Source organism: Trachinotus anak, unplaced genomic scaffold, assembly GCF_046630095.1.
Source record: "Trachinotus anak isolate AG129_WGS33_773 ecotype Australia unplaced genomic scaffold, CSIRO_AGI_Tana_v1 ptg000004l, whole genome shotgun sequence".
Taxonomy (NCBI): domain Eukaryota; kingdom Metazoa; phylum Chordata; class Actinopteri; order Carangiformes; family Carangidae; genus Trachinotus; species Trachinotus anak.
In genome coordinates, this window is record NW_027273855.1 from 12,165,527 (window position 1) to 12,181,932 (window position 16,406).

The 16,406-nt window shown below is 39.3% G+C and overlaps 1 long non-coding RNA gene across 3 annotated transcripts; it reads left to right on the forward strand.

Moving 5' to 3' along the window:
• Window positions 1-3,386: 3,386 nt before the first annotated feature.
• Window positions 3,387-15,712, forward strand: LOC139620423 (uncharacterized). 3 transcript variants are annotated; one of them, XR_011690821.1, is made up of 7 exons: window positions 4,993-5,479; window positions 8,380-8,512; window positions 8,915-9,033; window positions 9,521-9,645; window positions 9,730-13,359; window positions 14,663-14,779; window positions 15,123-15,712. It is a non-coding gene; the product is annotated as an uncharacterized lncRNA (long non-coding RNA). The 3 variants fall into 3 exon arrangements; XR_011690820.1 differs by lacking the exon at window positions 4,993-5,479 and adding an exon at window positions 3,387-4,986 and having other exon boundaries at window positions 9,521-13,359; XR_011690819.1 differs by having other exon boundaries at window positions 9,521-13,359.
• The last annotated feature ends 694 nt before the right edge of the window (window positions 15,713-16,406 follow it).

Below are 16,406 nucleotides of genomic sequence, written 5' to 3' on the forward strand. Positions count from 1 at the left end.
AATGCAAATTCTTCCACACTCTCAGGCAGCAAAGGCCAGCATTGATTGACTGGTTGTGTTAATTTAGCTGCCTTTCAGTCCTACTTGATCCAAAGTCTTCTGGACCTCAATGGCAAAAGAGTTAAAAACATCTGAAGTGTCAGCGCAAGAATGTACCATTCAGCCTCGAAGCGACGCATCATTAACAAATGTCAGGCCACAAACAACCAGCTATGGTTAAACAAACCAGGGAGGTAGGCTCCACCGTTTACCTCACTGCTCAGGCTCTATTTTCAGCCATTGATAACCTTGTGTATTGAGTGGTTTCAGGGGAGAGTCATTTTAACACAGTGGGTGATCCACATCAACAAGAAGCAAACAAGCTGCAGATCTAGGGGTGGAAATATGTGTCTGTTAAACCACAAATGGGTTGTCGAGTGGCAGTTTTTCATAGAGGGTGGGATTTGTGCCCTCTCTCAGTCATTCTGCCAAGTGACAAAGCTGCGAGAAGGCTGAGAATGAGGTTACTCAGGGGACGGCCCAAACCCTCAGCAACACAACACCCGTTCTCACCAGCTGGCTGACTCAGATCCAGAGGGCATCCAGGGCACAGCACATGCAGACAGGCATTTGACTCAGACTTAGTGTGTGTAGACTCCAGGCCTGAGGGCGTGCACTGCAGCAGGGCTGCGCTCTCCAGCTGTGATTTATAGGCTGGTTTTGACAAGGTTGCAACCTGTGCAGTACGCCTTTTCCTTACTGGAGAGGAGACACCCTGAAAACTGACTTCATGATCATGTTACAGCCAAAGCCCAAAGATAACTTTTAAAAGGGGCAAGGTGCCACTTATGAGCTCAGTGCTTCATGTTTTCAGTATCTCTCCTGATGCCAAACTGGCTCCTGAAAAATTATATTAAAATCATTTTAGACCAGGAGAATATAAACATAGCCAGATAAGAGAACTTCATCCCTGTATACATGTCAGATGTCTGGCTAATTTTCATGCCTAAACTATCACAATTCATCTTTTACTAGTTGGAAATGAAACTTCATTAAAATGAAATGTGATGAACATTATTCTCTAAATTGAGAAATTACCACAAAACACAATGTAAAAACATAATGTTCTCAATATGAGATCATTCATACCAAAAGTCGATAGTGACAAGTATTGAGGGTTAGCCAAGTTGGCTGCATATTTTGTATGGTAATTGTTCACAAGCTAGTGGCGAACTGCATTTGTCTGCCATTTGGTGCTGAGTGGGAGGCATACAGAGCTTTTTCCTTTATAACAACTGCCTTCTCTGGCTGATGAGAGCTGTAAAACCAAAACACTGACCTAAAACTTTCTATAAAGCTTCGCATATCTGAGGGGATCTACAGAGCAGGATGTTCCCCAGCTAGTCACAAACAGGTAGTGGGTAGTGTACAGTGGCTTTTTAGAGCTTTTTCACTTAAAACATGACCAACTGCCTACTGCGGCCGAAAACACCATGAGAGTGGTGAGCATGAACTGAAACAGTATGGTTTTGGACTGGACAGATAAACAATGAGCTGAAATGAAGGTAAGGCGCTGATTCAGGCAATGTTTCTCTGCAGGTTCTTTACTATGAGCAACCCCTTTCACGTTCTCACATTGTCACTGTATACAGTTGTTATAAAAAATAATGGTAGCAACATCTTAAATTAAAGAGCACATCGGCACAAATATGTACTTGTTTAAGAAGTATTTTAATGTTATAGCTAGGCAAGGTGAAGCTTATATTAAGTATTTTATATAGCGTTGGGTTATTCAATCTGTAACAATGCACTATTTTTCATAAGTCTATGTTTTGTATGTAAAATTTTAAACAGCAAGGTAACCAGTAACTACCACTAGAATGGAAACACTCAAAGAGAGTATAAGTGCCTCATATTTACTTTACTTTACATATACTTAGTTACTTTTCACTGTTGCTGTTTGCACTTCACTAAAAATACAGTAAGATCATAATTCACACTGCCAAACATAACAAGAAATTGTGCAGATTGTATTACTTTACATTTTGTACCTTCTTGACTTGTGTAGCTCTGGTAATGTTTGCAAGTCATAAGTCTGCCAGCAACAAGTATGCTGTCTCTTCCTGTAGGTTTTAATGCCAGGTGGTGGGTCGTGCGTTCTGCTCAGGTGCTCTGAAGAGAGATTCTCACCAGGCCATGATTGTTGTCAGCATCAGGTATTGAGCGGTTGTAATAGATAATAGGTCAAAGGGCTGTTTCATGCTGTGACACGCCAGCTAAAGTGGTGACAACATATGAGCCTGGGTGTAATACATGTGATGAGAGCAGTGGAGGGACAGCTCTGTTTCCCAGCAGCACTCTGCAGAGCTGTGTGGAGGCATGCAAGAGGTGAGTGACAGTGCTGCAATGTGATTGGTCTTACCACTTCCTATTGTTCCCCTGCCACTGATAACCCCAGTGGTCCTGACCAAAGGAAGGAAGGCCATCGCTCGGTTTGTGGTGTTGGGCTTGTCAGCTCTTTGTCCTCAGATAACTTATTAACCCACTGAGTCCACCAAGAGAAGAATGATTTCTCACATGGCTCCCCGTATAGTTAACTCAGAGTAAACAGCTTTTCACGAGTCTGTCCGCAGGGAAGCAGAGACAGGGGACGGAGGATATTCTCAAGTGAGACGGAACACAAACCTGCCAGGATTAAATAAACCAGAAGTTTTCACACGCTGGAAATGAGACAGAATAAGCTAAATAGGTTTAAAGCTACACTACTACACTGAAACTTTTGTTTTAGGCTAAATTACATTTTTACAAACCCTGTGGGTAAATTGGGTTGTTACAGGAGCAGAGAGAATATAGATACAAGCCTAATGATTAAAAGTTAGGGTAAAACCAAAGAATATTGCAAATAGTTATAACAACCAAATGCATACAAAGGTTTATGTTTTCAAATTGCTTTCTTGGAAGAGTGCTAGAGTCTTTGTTTGTTCTACAAAATGAGGATGTACTTTTTGAAGAACAGTCATACAAGGGCTTCATTCACTTACATCTGAAACAAAAAGCTTTTGGGAATAACCCCATCTGAGAACACGTAAATACAGTTTTGACAAAATATCTCATAATTGATCGTAAAGAGTTGAGAAGAGGATGTTGAACTAACAGTTAATACATGTTGGACGTATGTACGCAGTCAACAAGATATTGTTAAAGTCGTCCCTATAGCAATAAAAGCTGTTGTTCAAAGCAGAGTAAGTGAATAGTATTAGCTGTCATTCACTGATGAGGCCTGCAGGGCTGTATGTGGCCAGGACAGAGAGAGACCAGAGACAGACCAGAGTCAGCCAGGGTCACCCCACACCTCAGGCACATGGCTGATGAGATGTGTCTGCTGCCTTAATTATGCACTATTCAGCTTGGCTAATGTGTAGGTTTCACTCAGTTTGCTTTCAACCATTTCAGCTGTTTCACTTCAAGGGAAGACATGGCAAAAATGGACCAAATTGTTTTATGTGCAAAGAGTCAGACTGCCTTAAGGCTGTAAACTGAAAGAAGAATTTGACCCGCTGTCTGGAGGTCTAAAAATACCTTGACACTAGCTAATTGGTAATGATGTGGTTGTATGCCTTATGGTGAAGGCGATTGAACCAATAGATTCAAGCACTGGGTTTGTGAATGTGGCTAAAGATGACTCTGCACACTATGAAAGAAGCTTTTGTGCAGCTGTGAGTCTAGCTATACCTCATAGATCTCAGCAAGTCCGAAAGTTTCCTATCAAAAACAACATTGTTTTAATTCCTGAACATGTTTCAGAGAGTCTGCCGTTAAAACATACAAGTAAACTGTGCTGTCAATGAGATATTCAGAGATGATCCTCTGAGACTGAACCGGAACAGACATAAAAGCTGTAAACTGACTATGACATGATCCAGGAGGATTGTTGTGAGTCATCTGGTTTCAGCGCTGATAGATACATTCTCAGACCTCAAGCAGGCTGACGAGAAATACAGCAGAAGCCTGTAACGCTACATAGGATGCAGAGATTTCATTCTCTGATTAAACCTGGAACAGTGAGGGTCAGGGGTGTCATTTCCACTGGGGATGGGGACTTTTCAAAATTCTGTTTTTGTTCCCCTCATTTTTACAGTTTCAGATTTTACTCACTGAAAGTTGCCATAGTGCCAATGAGACATGTGAGGGGTAGATAAAAATGCTGAAATGGTAATCTGAGTAAAACTTTTTTGCCCTTGGTTTTGCCTCTCAGGCTACATGTAAGATACCCAAATGGTTGAATTTCACTGTGTCTACATGTATGAGGTAAACATAAATATGATTGAATATGCATTTTTACTCATTACAGACATTACAATCATACATCAGTAAAAGACAACACGGACATTGTTCTTTGTAGTAAAGATGTAAATACAGCAATTATCTGCCATAAAGTATCAGGTCCTAAATGTGATTTTAAATTGTGTTCGTGCATTAATAATAAATTACTTCCCTCCTTAATTATAATAATAGTATCTGTTGGAGTAAGTTATGTAGAAAGAAAATTTACACTTAATATGGTTGCTTATGGAGAACAATGAATTTTATATTTAGGTGTAATACTCAAAGATAATTAGAAAACACAATTGCTTTGACCCAGTCCTCTTTATCAAGGGATACATCTATTTTAAATAAAATATATAAATAAAATATAAAAAAAATATAAAATGCAACATACATGCACTAATAAACACTGATAAGGGAAAGGGCTGTCACTTCCTAAAACGTAGAACAAAACTATCATGAGATAGATGTCGGTCCAACATACAGCACTCCTCCTCCACACACTAATTAGAAGAGGTGTAATCAGGCAAACAAGTGAAAACACCTGTGTGTTTACGTCATGCGTGTGTACCATTGACTTTAAGATTTTACCTAAAAAAAAAAAAACAACTTTTATGATACATTGTTAAGACTTAACATCCCAACCTTAATAAAAACAAAGATTAGCCGCGGTTCGAGCAGGTAGGCCAACAACATATGAGTGTGTCAGTAATGATGGTACAAAAATGTTTAGACACCAGTGGAGCGTCGACACAAAAACGGTGTCTGTCGCCATCTTGTGGTTAATATCAGGTACTGCACGCTGGCGCCGAGGTTATCGAAATTGTCCCTGAATGAACATTTTGAGGACTCAGTAAGTTAAATGATATTTCCAGGCAGAGGCTTCTCTTAGAGTAAATGTGTGTGTTTTACTCTATTTTACAAGCTGCTCCTTGTCAAACATGATGCAACACAGCGTGATAAAGGCGTCACATGAGTCGGTTTCTCACAGTCTTAAGCAAACGCGTGACGAGGCCTGTGGGAGTCATCAGGCGAAATTAACCAACCTGAGGTCCAGGTCGCATGTGTCTGTACGGTAGCCTGGAGCTACAGTCTAAATTGACTTGGTGGATTTTGACATGGTTCCCAAATAACAGAGTGCACTGATACTGCTGTGTTGTCGGTGACATTTCAGGTGAGGACAATGATTTTTTTTGTTCGTACGACTGATCAAATCTCACCATTTTCACAACGCCTAATCCCCCTGAGTGCCCGCTGGCGCTTTCTGCTCTCACTCTGAGGATCAAGCAGTGGTCCAGGGGTACGACCGCTTTAAATGCTAAAGTGGCACCAGACTAGTTCCTGGTGTTCTGTAAAAGTCACTCACCTTATAGCTTGTTTACTCGTGCAAAAACGATCAAGCCTGTGAATCCTGCAGAATTCACCCGTCTTGCAAAAATAAACGATTTATATGAGTGGTTTTGTTCAAATTTGCCAAGCTGACGTGATCGATTAATCATACAGCGACTTGTTGCATAAGTGTTGGGGCATCATGGAGTCAGTTAAGGCAGCTAAATGTATAGCACGCTAAAATATAGCAACTAATTTATTAAATTTATTATTTGGATGAACACACTTTCTTCCCTCTGTCTTTCCATTTAGCCCCAGATATTGAAGCCCATTTCTACTGAAAAAGACAAACAATTACAGAAACTGTGTAAGATCCTGTGAACACTACCTCTCAAACATAGCTAACAACCAAGCTGGAGAGTGATTACTAAATTATTTTTGGTACAGTCAACATTTGTTCATTCTTTTACACCTCTATACTGTGTAACAGAGCTACTTTTCTCTCATTCTCCCACGTGATTGTGACTCACTTCTAAGTCTAACAGTTAAGTCTGCATCAACCTGTGTGGCATTTGTTAATTGCTAAACAGCTTGTATGCTTTCTAAACAGTTTCCAAAGATTCAAAACAGGAATCTTTGTCTCCTGTTTTCTGTTTTTCTACCCTTACCATAATTAAGACTTTGCACCCCTGTTTGACACAAAAGATGCCACCAACCAAGGATGCTTGGTAACGGTACCATACACAAACTCCTCTCTGTTTAAACATCATGTCACTGAGCCGGTGCTGAATGCATCTGTTTACTGGGCTTTGTTTAATTGACGATGAATTGCCGGGGCTGACGTGGAAAACAATTAGGTTGAAATTCTGTCACATTAGCTGCTGTGAAACAGCCCAAACAGATTCCAATCTTAACTCCAAGAACTGACTCATAAGAGCCTAATCCTGTTGATGGAAACAGAATCCCACCCGTGTCAAAACGGCCCTCTGCCCCAGGTGCAGTAGCCACACAGGCCCTGGCTTGTCTCCCTTTATCACAGCTGATGAATTGAGAGGACCCTCTTGGGCACACAGCCCAGGCTGTGCTTTGGCTAATTAGAGGGTCTGTTTTCTCATAAATATCTATAGTGATGAAAATTAGGCAAATAAAGGCTGTAGTTACAGCCTGTGAAAGAGTGAGATGCAAATTCTGAATGCAGAGTGACACTGTGAAGGAAAATCTTGGTGATGTGTGTCTTTGCAAATGCAAGCATTTTCCAAATTTTCCTAAAAATCTGTGTGATGCTTATTACGTAGCATTCTGCAATTCAGACTTTTATTGTGATGGATCTGCCAAATTTGCCAGTTTTAATGTAATACACAAACACTGTGAGCAGTAAAATATATCATATGAATGTGTTTTTGTTCTAAATTACCAGTGGGACCCCATCAATACATTCAACTGTAATTAGGGCACATTAGGTGTCTGTTAAGTACAGTTTAACAGCTAATAATGAGATCAGGACTGATAGGTTATCTTGATATCTTTTAGTGTCAGTGACATTTTGACAGCAAGGATGGCCCCCGTAATCACATTGTCCTTACTAAGTCTTACTGATAGCTGTAAACAAAGGCTCAAGTCCTTTTCAGATAAGCTGTCCTCCCTAATGGTAGATTTCACGTTAGAGCAGAAAATACACCCTGGTTTTAGTCTGACATCTGTGCCCTAAATTCAGCAGCCTAAGAGTATATAGTATGTGCATATGTTAAATTTAAAGTTAAGACACCACAAATATAGCAAGAAGAGTAATCAAAACTTGCAGAAACACATAGCTGAAAACACTAGACTTTTATGGCAAATTTTATAAAGAGTTAAAAAACTGAAGTTATAGCTTGGATAGCAAATAATTTAATTATGTTTTTTGATCAGTAATAATTCATTAGTAAAAAAAAATCTTTTGGTTGCCAGGCTGTATAAAATCCATCTGGCTGGTGTATGTCTTTTTATTTAGCTCTTTAAAAAATCAGGAAGACATCTCAAACAGAACAGTCACCCTCAGGAAAAGAGCTACAGGGCATTTTGGCCAAAGTCAAAACTTCTAAACATTTGCAATTCCAGATTTGATGCCTTGCAGTAGAATAAGCCTGTTAATGCCATACCTAATTTATAGTTGCAGACTTGATGGCTTACTATAATGTCAGAAACATGTGAACCTTAAAGAGCTCAAGCTATACCGGAGGAGATAGTACACCATTAAAATACATTTTTCACGATCTGGCAAAAGCTGCACTTATTGATCCATATAGCCTTAATAAATTGACAAATTTTTTAAAACATGAAAAATACTCTGCTTTGAATAATTCATGAAAAATTCTTAAAATCGGTTTGGTCCAGCTTTGTTCATCACACTTGTTGCATATTGGACCACGACTGACTTCCACATCAGAAAATCATGCTTTTGCTTACACGATTACCTCTGAAACAGGTCTTAAAGCAGATGACTGTGAAAACAGCCTCCTAGTGTCAAACTCTGCACATACACATTTTTCTGCACAGTGTAGGTCAAACATCCAAGTGAAGTAAGATTAAGAAAAACACACTTTTGACTGGAGAAAGACTTGAACTATAAATAAATCAATAAGTTACAACTTATTATTCCATTTTGAAAGAATGCCTTTTACATAGCAGAAAGTTTTTTCAATCTATTTTTCTCAGATGAAGTAAACATGAATTCTTTTGTCTGTTTTTTCTGTTTTACGAGTCCAGATAAGTCACAAGAGTCTCACGAGTTGCCGCTCCAGTGTCTTCTCCAGATGTTTCTGGCTCTCCTGCAGCGTCTGGAATGATTGCATGGGAAAGATTCCGATTCGCTGTCACCCCATGACGTCCCATCAGTGAGGTATCAGCTGACTTACACTCACCCCGCATGATCCCCATGTCTGCTGAGAGCCTGACTGTTGTTTGAGCCAGCAGCGACTGCCAAGGACACTAGCCTTTGCTGTGTTTTGAGCGATTTATAATTTATTTGATTAAATATCATGATATAGAATGAATAAAAAAGGCCTACAACAAACATAGATATCACACAGACCAGTTTTATAATAGATTTTTCAAGTTTTATCAAATAAAACAATAATAGAATTAAACATACCAAGTAACCAGTCATGCAGCTTGCTAGTAGAGAGTCTATTTAAAGTTCTGAAACATTATGCCTCTGTTGGAGATGGCTGCCGTAAGAACACTGCGTGTATTACGTGATCAGAAGCACCGCTCTATATTTATCAAATCATGGGGCCTGCAGCATTACGTGCTCATGCAAAAGAACGCCCACCAGAGGACATACAACATGGTGCTGCTAAGACTCCAGACCTCCTAGACCTTTACCTCCTGTAAACCAGGATCACAGCTGAAACCTAACAGGTAAGGAATATGAACAGATGTAAATGTACATATGCAAACAGCTAGAAGTGCAGAGATTACTAATAATTCCTGTTGTCATACATTTAAATATTTTCAGTCCATTGATAGTTTTAGCTTGCCAGCTAGGTTTCATTTACTGAAGAGATTTCTAATAAATTATATTCATATTATATTATGTCACATTAATAGATTGAGATATTGTAAAAAAGTTGTTACATTCTATTTATTTTATTTACATTTTTTGTGTGTTGCAAAACTTAAGTACAATTAAAATCAGCATGCTTTTTTTTTAATTGCATGAATGGCTTCATTCATCTGCTGATTTAGTTATCTTGTGGAATTTAGGGTTTAGTGTTCACGCTTGTAATGTATCTTTCATTGGTGTTTATCTTTTAAGAATTAGTTGATGCTAAAATAACCTGCAAAAAAATCCAAATACTTTGAACAGTGACAGTTTATATTATATCTCTTTTGTTTGATTTTCCAGATTATATTGTCCCCTCTAAGCAAAAATGGAAGACTTTGAATACAGTGTGGAGATCTCTGACCGTGACTGGGAATGCTTCTTTGCGGAGTGCGAGGAATGTAGCCTGCTTCCTCCTTCATTAGCAGGTGTGGATGACTCGGGGATGAGTGACATTGATGATACAGGGTCCATACTTCTGAAGAGGGTTCAGAATGTTGACCGAATTGCAGGTTTTTCAGAGGCTGACCACCCCATCGATGGCCCCCCAGACTGTGAAGGCTCTCCTGTGGAGAATTACCTCAGCAAACATGGTGTCGGTGGAATGGAGAGCGTCCTTTCAGGCAGTGAGGAGGATATACACCTGCAGTCTGTCAATATATTCTTTGAAAGGCTGAAAAATCTTACAGAGGCTGAGAGGCTTGCTGAGCCAAGCCAAGTGAGAGCTGGTAAAAACAAAGAGGCAGTACAGAAGGAGCAGTATAGTGATGGGCAACAATCCAGCAGCAGCTCATTGCCAAAAAACATCCCCAAGTTAAGCTCTTTGCCTGCCAGGGGTGAAACAGCAGTTGGCAAAGAGATCATGAGGCCTGTCGACACCATCAGCAACGTAAACACAATGAAAAAAGTCAAGCCTGGTTCCAATGTTTCCCCTGAACCTGCAGCCAGTAACTCCTTGCTCAAGACTAACAAATCAACTTACCCTGAAACAGAGTTATTCATCAGAGAGGAAGCCTGCACAGACACTGGAGTAAATGAGGTAACACAGTGGAATCAGTCTCATGACTCACCGGACAGGGTTGTCTGTTCAGAAACACAACCTCACACAGATGAAGTGTTAAAGGTGGAAATGTGCAGATCTCTGAAGGATGGTGAGCAGGAACATTTGCTGACAAGTCAGTCAGCTCTCAGTGATAAGTGCAACACTAATTCACCAGGTAATCTAGATGTGATGAAAATCATTAAATGGAGGGAAGAACAAAACCCTGCTATTTTACAGCTAGACGCAACAAGCATTAACAAATCAGCAAGCCGAGAATCGTCCCCATCTGCTTCTATCAAAAGGAAGAGAAGGAAGAAGAGAAGACTGAGCTTTGAGCCATCTGAAAGTGCACATGGATGTGAGAGGCCGGTTTTAGTTCATCCAAGTGACTCAGAGGAGGAGTGGTATGCAGGGAGAGGAGGAACGAGTCTGTGTTTGACTGAGGATGTGAATTTATTTCATTTAAATGAACCACAAAAAAATGTTGAGTCCTGCTTATATTCCGTCACAAGTGCTCTCCCTGTGAGGATATCTAACAAGGAAATAAAAACAAATGGTCTTTCTCACACCGTTCCTCCATGTGACAGTCAATACCAATATTTACCAGCCAGTATAGTTATAGAAGGAAGTATGGCTGAAAATAATGCAACTAATGATAAGTCAGTAACCCCATTGAGTCAAACTGATGATGGTGTAACTTCAGTAGCAAATAACAGTGGTAATGTGGTAACAAATGTACAGCCATGCACCAGATTAGAAGTAGAAGAATTAACTAGACTGAATAAACATACTGGATTGCCTGTTTCAGTTAGTGCCACTGTAACTGGTAAATCAGACCTAGCCAGAGAAACAGTGAACAGTGAAAAAGAGGACCCTCATGTGGAGAATCTCCAGCAGTCTAATGAAGTGAATCAGGCTATAATTGGTGGTAAAAATGAACAAAATCTAAAATGTTGTACAGCAGAGGTCAAATCAAAAACTCACAGTATTTTATCAAATGCAGAGTCAAATGATCACACTGTGGATGTCTGCCAAAATGAAAAACTATCCGCTGCTAAGTCAGCCCTGGCTGCAGACGCTGGAAATTCTGGCAGAGACAACCGCACACTGTGTCAAAGAGAGGCTGAGCCCCAACAACAGCTGGAAAATGACTGTCACAACACAGACCAATATAGCTTTACACTGGAAAAGTGTAAACCCCAGAAATTCAAAACCAGAACCTGTTCACTCTTTGAGGAGATTCCCAGCAAAGTTACCTGTGCCAAATTAACGTCAGATTGTATCAATTCATCCCCTGATAAAAGTTTAGATATAAATAATACGGTACAGCAAACAGAAGATCTTCTGGAGGTTGAGATTTCATCCAAATTAGATATTTTATCAGATAAAAATGCAACAGCTGAAAGAGCTCAATTAGCAGCAAAATTAATCTCTGGAGACATTAATCCAACAGGTAGCAGTCAGAGAGAAAACAAATTGTCCATGTCTGAAGACTCAATAACAAATCCTTCAGATATTACACCAGTATCATCCTGTTGTACCCTAGACACAGAATCTGTCAGGTCACTCTCAAATGAAAATATCACAGACATGTCAGGAAGTCAAAATGAGTCTGGAAGTCAAGAAGAAAAAAGCTCACTAATCTTGGCAAAACATGAGGAAGGAGATGCTAAATCTGGACCCAAAAGCCAGCCTGTATCAAATGACTCGACAAAATCAAAATGTGATTTATTGGGTGGAGCAGAAGATGCTGTCACATCATCCCAAGCTGAATGCAAACCTAAAAAGGCACCAGATTCAAAAGAATCAGTGTTTGCCATGTCTTCTTTTTGGAGTGAGATGGAGAAGCTGACAATAAATGACATTCTGCATTTACGAATGAGCAAAGCTGCTCCAACCATCTCCCTGCCACCTTTACAGGAGAGTGAGGGGACTGGCATGTTTGGTACAACTGATTCAGGCTTTTTTACCCAACTGGATGAGTCCAAGCATGAGCAAACCAATGATGACATGTCCAGTGTTCCTGATTCTGCTGAATCATGTCTAGGTTGTGTTAAGGCAGTTGATTCATCTTCTTCTTCTTCAACAAGTGTTATGTGGGAAAGCAAACCTGTCCGAGTGAGCCATGGTAATGATATTTACCCTGAGAGCATGATGTTGACACCTGTGAATGACATTTCTCAACCAGTCCTCTCTTCTCAAAAAAGCCTGAGAAAGATTTCTAAAAATATAAGTGTGCAAAATCTACATGCCCTGGAATCTCAGTCTTTTAGCTCCACGTGGAAAGGCCAGACTTTACAAACCTTAGATGAAGGAGAATCAGATAAAGCAGAGTATTTTTCTGATGAACGTATGCCTAAGCAAGACAAAGACTCTTTACCTTCCTCACTGAAAGACAGCTACAAAATATCTGTTATGGATATATTTCAGTACTTCTTTGGTGGAAAGCAATCGACTCCCAGCCAATCGGCTACAGATAACATACCCACCTTCTACACTGATGGAAATTCTGTTCCTGAAACATATGATCACTTTTTCTCAGAGTTTGATACAGAAAACTTCTTCTTCACAGCAGAAGATCAGGCCAAAGACAAACTGGTTCCTATCTTTTCCTACTCTCGCTCAGCAAATAGAAATCTACAGTTCCCTGAAGCTTATGACTACTTCTTTTCATCCTCTTCTCCTGATGATTCCTCTGTTGAATCCGATGAAGAAGATGACTGCAGTCCTGTGAGGGTGGTGACCAGGTTCAGCCGTAAGCCAAGCGCATCTCAGATTTCAACTGATATTTATGACAATTTCTTCACAGATAGTGACCTCAGACAGAATTTATTCTGGAAAACAACACTTTCCTTCAGGAATATGAATTTTGCTGCATCTACAGTCCAAAAGAAGACTCTCTCAAACTCCCTGTCTTGTGTACCTGTGAGGCAAAGTGGCAGATCCCTTCGAAGGACAGTTTTTCCCAGCAATGCTCTAGGAAATCAAGACGTGATGTTTCCTGATCCACTTCTCTACCACCTGGAGGACAGGATATTCAGACAACAAACACAGCAGCTTTTCAGATATGAGGACTTACAGACAGCTGTTTCAAATCCAAGTAAGTCAAATTTTACACAATGAACACAACAGTGCATCATTGAAGATAAGAATAAGGTTTTAACATCTGCTGTTGCAGTCATTGTGTATTAATGTGCAGTGGTGAAATAAGTCTGAAGAAGTATTTTCACGCAGCTTACATTTTCAGTGGTTTGGTGACTCCTGATTCAGATTTAAATCAACACTGCTATCTTCAAATTAAAACCTAGATTTAATGGAATAAATAAAAATGTAAAGAAACGTGCAAGCATCATCACTGAAATAACATCTGCATGTGTGAAAAAAGGCTTTTGTGTTGTCTTGTGTGCCCGTTTCTCATCTCTGCATGAGGCTACATTAGCTGCTACTAAGATAATGCACCCAAATTATGTGCATTAAAGACTATTTCAATATGCACCCAGAACGATGAGGCAGACCCCTCTGATTTTACAACTATAGCCAGACTTCAGAGAGATAGCTGACTTCATGATTTGCACAAAGATTCAGATTCAGATTAGATGACTGTGAGAACAAAATCAATATTGGTTTAACTCCATGGACCAACCTGGCAGACAGTATCTCTGTGAAAGATACAGAGATAACACCTCAGACTCTAATTAAATACACATATACCTTTTTAAAAACCTTTTAGAAAATTATTTTGTACAGCTGGATTTTACAGTATTTGACCTCTTCGGTTAAGCTCTTTTTGTTTTCCTCACATGTGGACAGTTGGAGTGTAAAATACGTTATCCACTCAGTCAGCTGTCACAGTCATGACTGGGTCGGACTCTCTTACCTCAGCTGTCAGAGGATCCTCTCAGGCACGTAGTAGTGAAAGCCAAGAAGAATGGTTGTACGTGATAACTTGACTTCACTCAATGAGTGTCTCTAAGCTGCCAGTGAAGTCCTCTAATTTATGTTTGTTTGAGGGGAAATTAAATTACCTCATCTTGTGGAGTCCTTAAGTGTATGTAAATTACTCTTCTTGAACTTCAGCTGAGCTTTAATTAAGATAATAATTCACAGCACACTAATGTGGCATCTAATGTTCAGCACTTATTTAAAAGGATTATCTTGAAGATCACTAGAGCCACAGTTTCAATTGTCAGTAGCATCAAGCAGTCTTGGATTTGCAGAACTGGAATCTGTGGAGGCGCTGGTACTAAACCAGGTCACAGTGTGACAGAACAGGAAGTCCCAACATATTATTTAAAGCTTGTACTCAGCTGTTTATAAAGCCTCTGACCTCTCATTGGACTTTATTTGTATAAACATCAAATGATTCAAATGTTTTCTCTCATACTCTGTCTCTTTCTTTGAAGGGCTGGATGCCTCCCTTCTACCTCTGAGACAGTCAGATATGTGTCTGGTTTGTATTGCTTTTGCTTCATGGGTACTAAAGACTGCAAACCCACAAGTTGGTGATGCCTGGAAGGCTGGTACGTATGTTTATGTAGAATTAATATACTTTCACATAACAGAAAACCTGCACATGTAGCTTTTCTAAAGACTGAAATGACAAAGTAGTTGCTTATTCAGTCATTATATTTCTATTTGTGTTACATTTGATCGAATTTCACATTGAAATCTGTTCATTTGTGGTTTTTAGGGGCTGACTGACCTTAAATAATTATAAAATCAGTAAAATCAATTAAGTACCTGAAATAAAATCTGTTGCAGGAAAAGTTAACTTTAGATGAATGGATAAAGTCAGTGTAGGCATGCAAAGTCTCATGAGTAAAATGATGACTAATTTTTCATTTGTATATTATTTTCACACAGTTCTTCTGGCGAACGTGAGTGCTTTGTCAGCAATCCGATACCTGCGAAAGTACGTCAAGATGGAGGCAGCAGCCAGTGAGAAGAAAATTCATGACACCACCCCATCTGAGCCTTAATACCTGCCTCTAAATACGTCACGATTGAAATGCTCATTTTTTTCATGAATGCCCGATATGAATTGCTGCAGGACCTGGGTCCTTGAAGGAATATGACACACGTTTGATGTGCTGTTTCGTGTTTGCAACACACATTTGCACTGTAATTGCTTAATTAATCTTAAATTTGACTAATCTTTCCATAGAATGGAAAAGGGAAAAGATTTCAACACTTGTTTTGCTTCTACAAGGCAAGAAGATACATGTATATTTATCAGACAGAAGGCCATTGACAAGTTTTAGATGGTTAAATAAGTAAAGTAAATAAGGTTTCAGTAAGTAAGATTAGCAGCAGGTTTACTCAGAGCTGTACAGAGTTCAGATGTAAGATAGATATGTGATGAATGGATTAAGCTGAGGCACTCAAAAAAATTTGAATGGTGCTACTGGAGCATGTTTGTTTCCATGAAATTACTTTTATGTAGCAGATGCTTTTATTCCTCTGACAATAATTGGAAATATTTTACAAAATGAATGAGATCACATCTGTTGCAATATTTTTGAACACCCTTAATTGTAATTGTGTAATTAATTTGGGGGACTGTGTTCTGTGCCAGTATTAATTCTAGATTTTATGAAGGGCATTTTATTTTTATTATAGATAATCTGTATTGTTTCATATGGGCTGCTCTGTGAGCTGTTGATGCCTTTCAATTCAACTACAGTAAATAGTATTTATGACTTGTTTGCTGTCTGTTGTCATTCCAGAAACTCAGACCTGAAAGTGAAACTTTTTAAACACCAGAGGGCAACATAAGCTCACCTAAGAACCTAAACTGGAGCTGCTGTAGGAGCTTTACAATGATTAATGGAAAGATTGATTTTTCTCCTGAGAATTGTAGTATACACTCAAATTAGTTCAATATAATAAATAATATTCTTATTCTACATTATTGCCAGTATTCAGAGAAGACCCTTCTTAACAATCATATATTTTTTTTTCTCCAGCAGATGGCAATGTTGTGCAGAGTTCAAGAAGCTGTAAAAGTATTCTCACAGCAGAGTCACTCAGCTGATTTGATTTCTATGCAGTTTGGAAAAACCTCTGACTGGGTCATGCATTTTAAAATATCACTTTTCAGCCATGGGGACACATATTGGCTTTTAAGGCCAAGAAAGGGAGTGCATC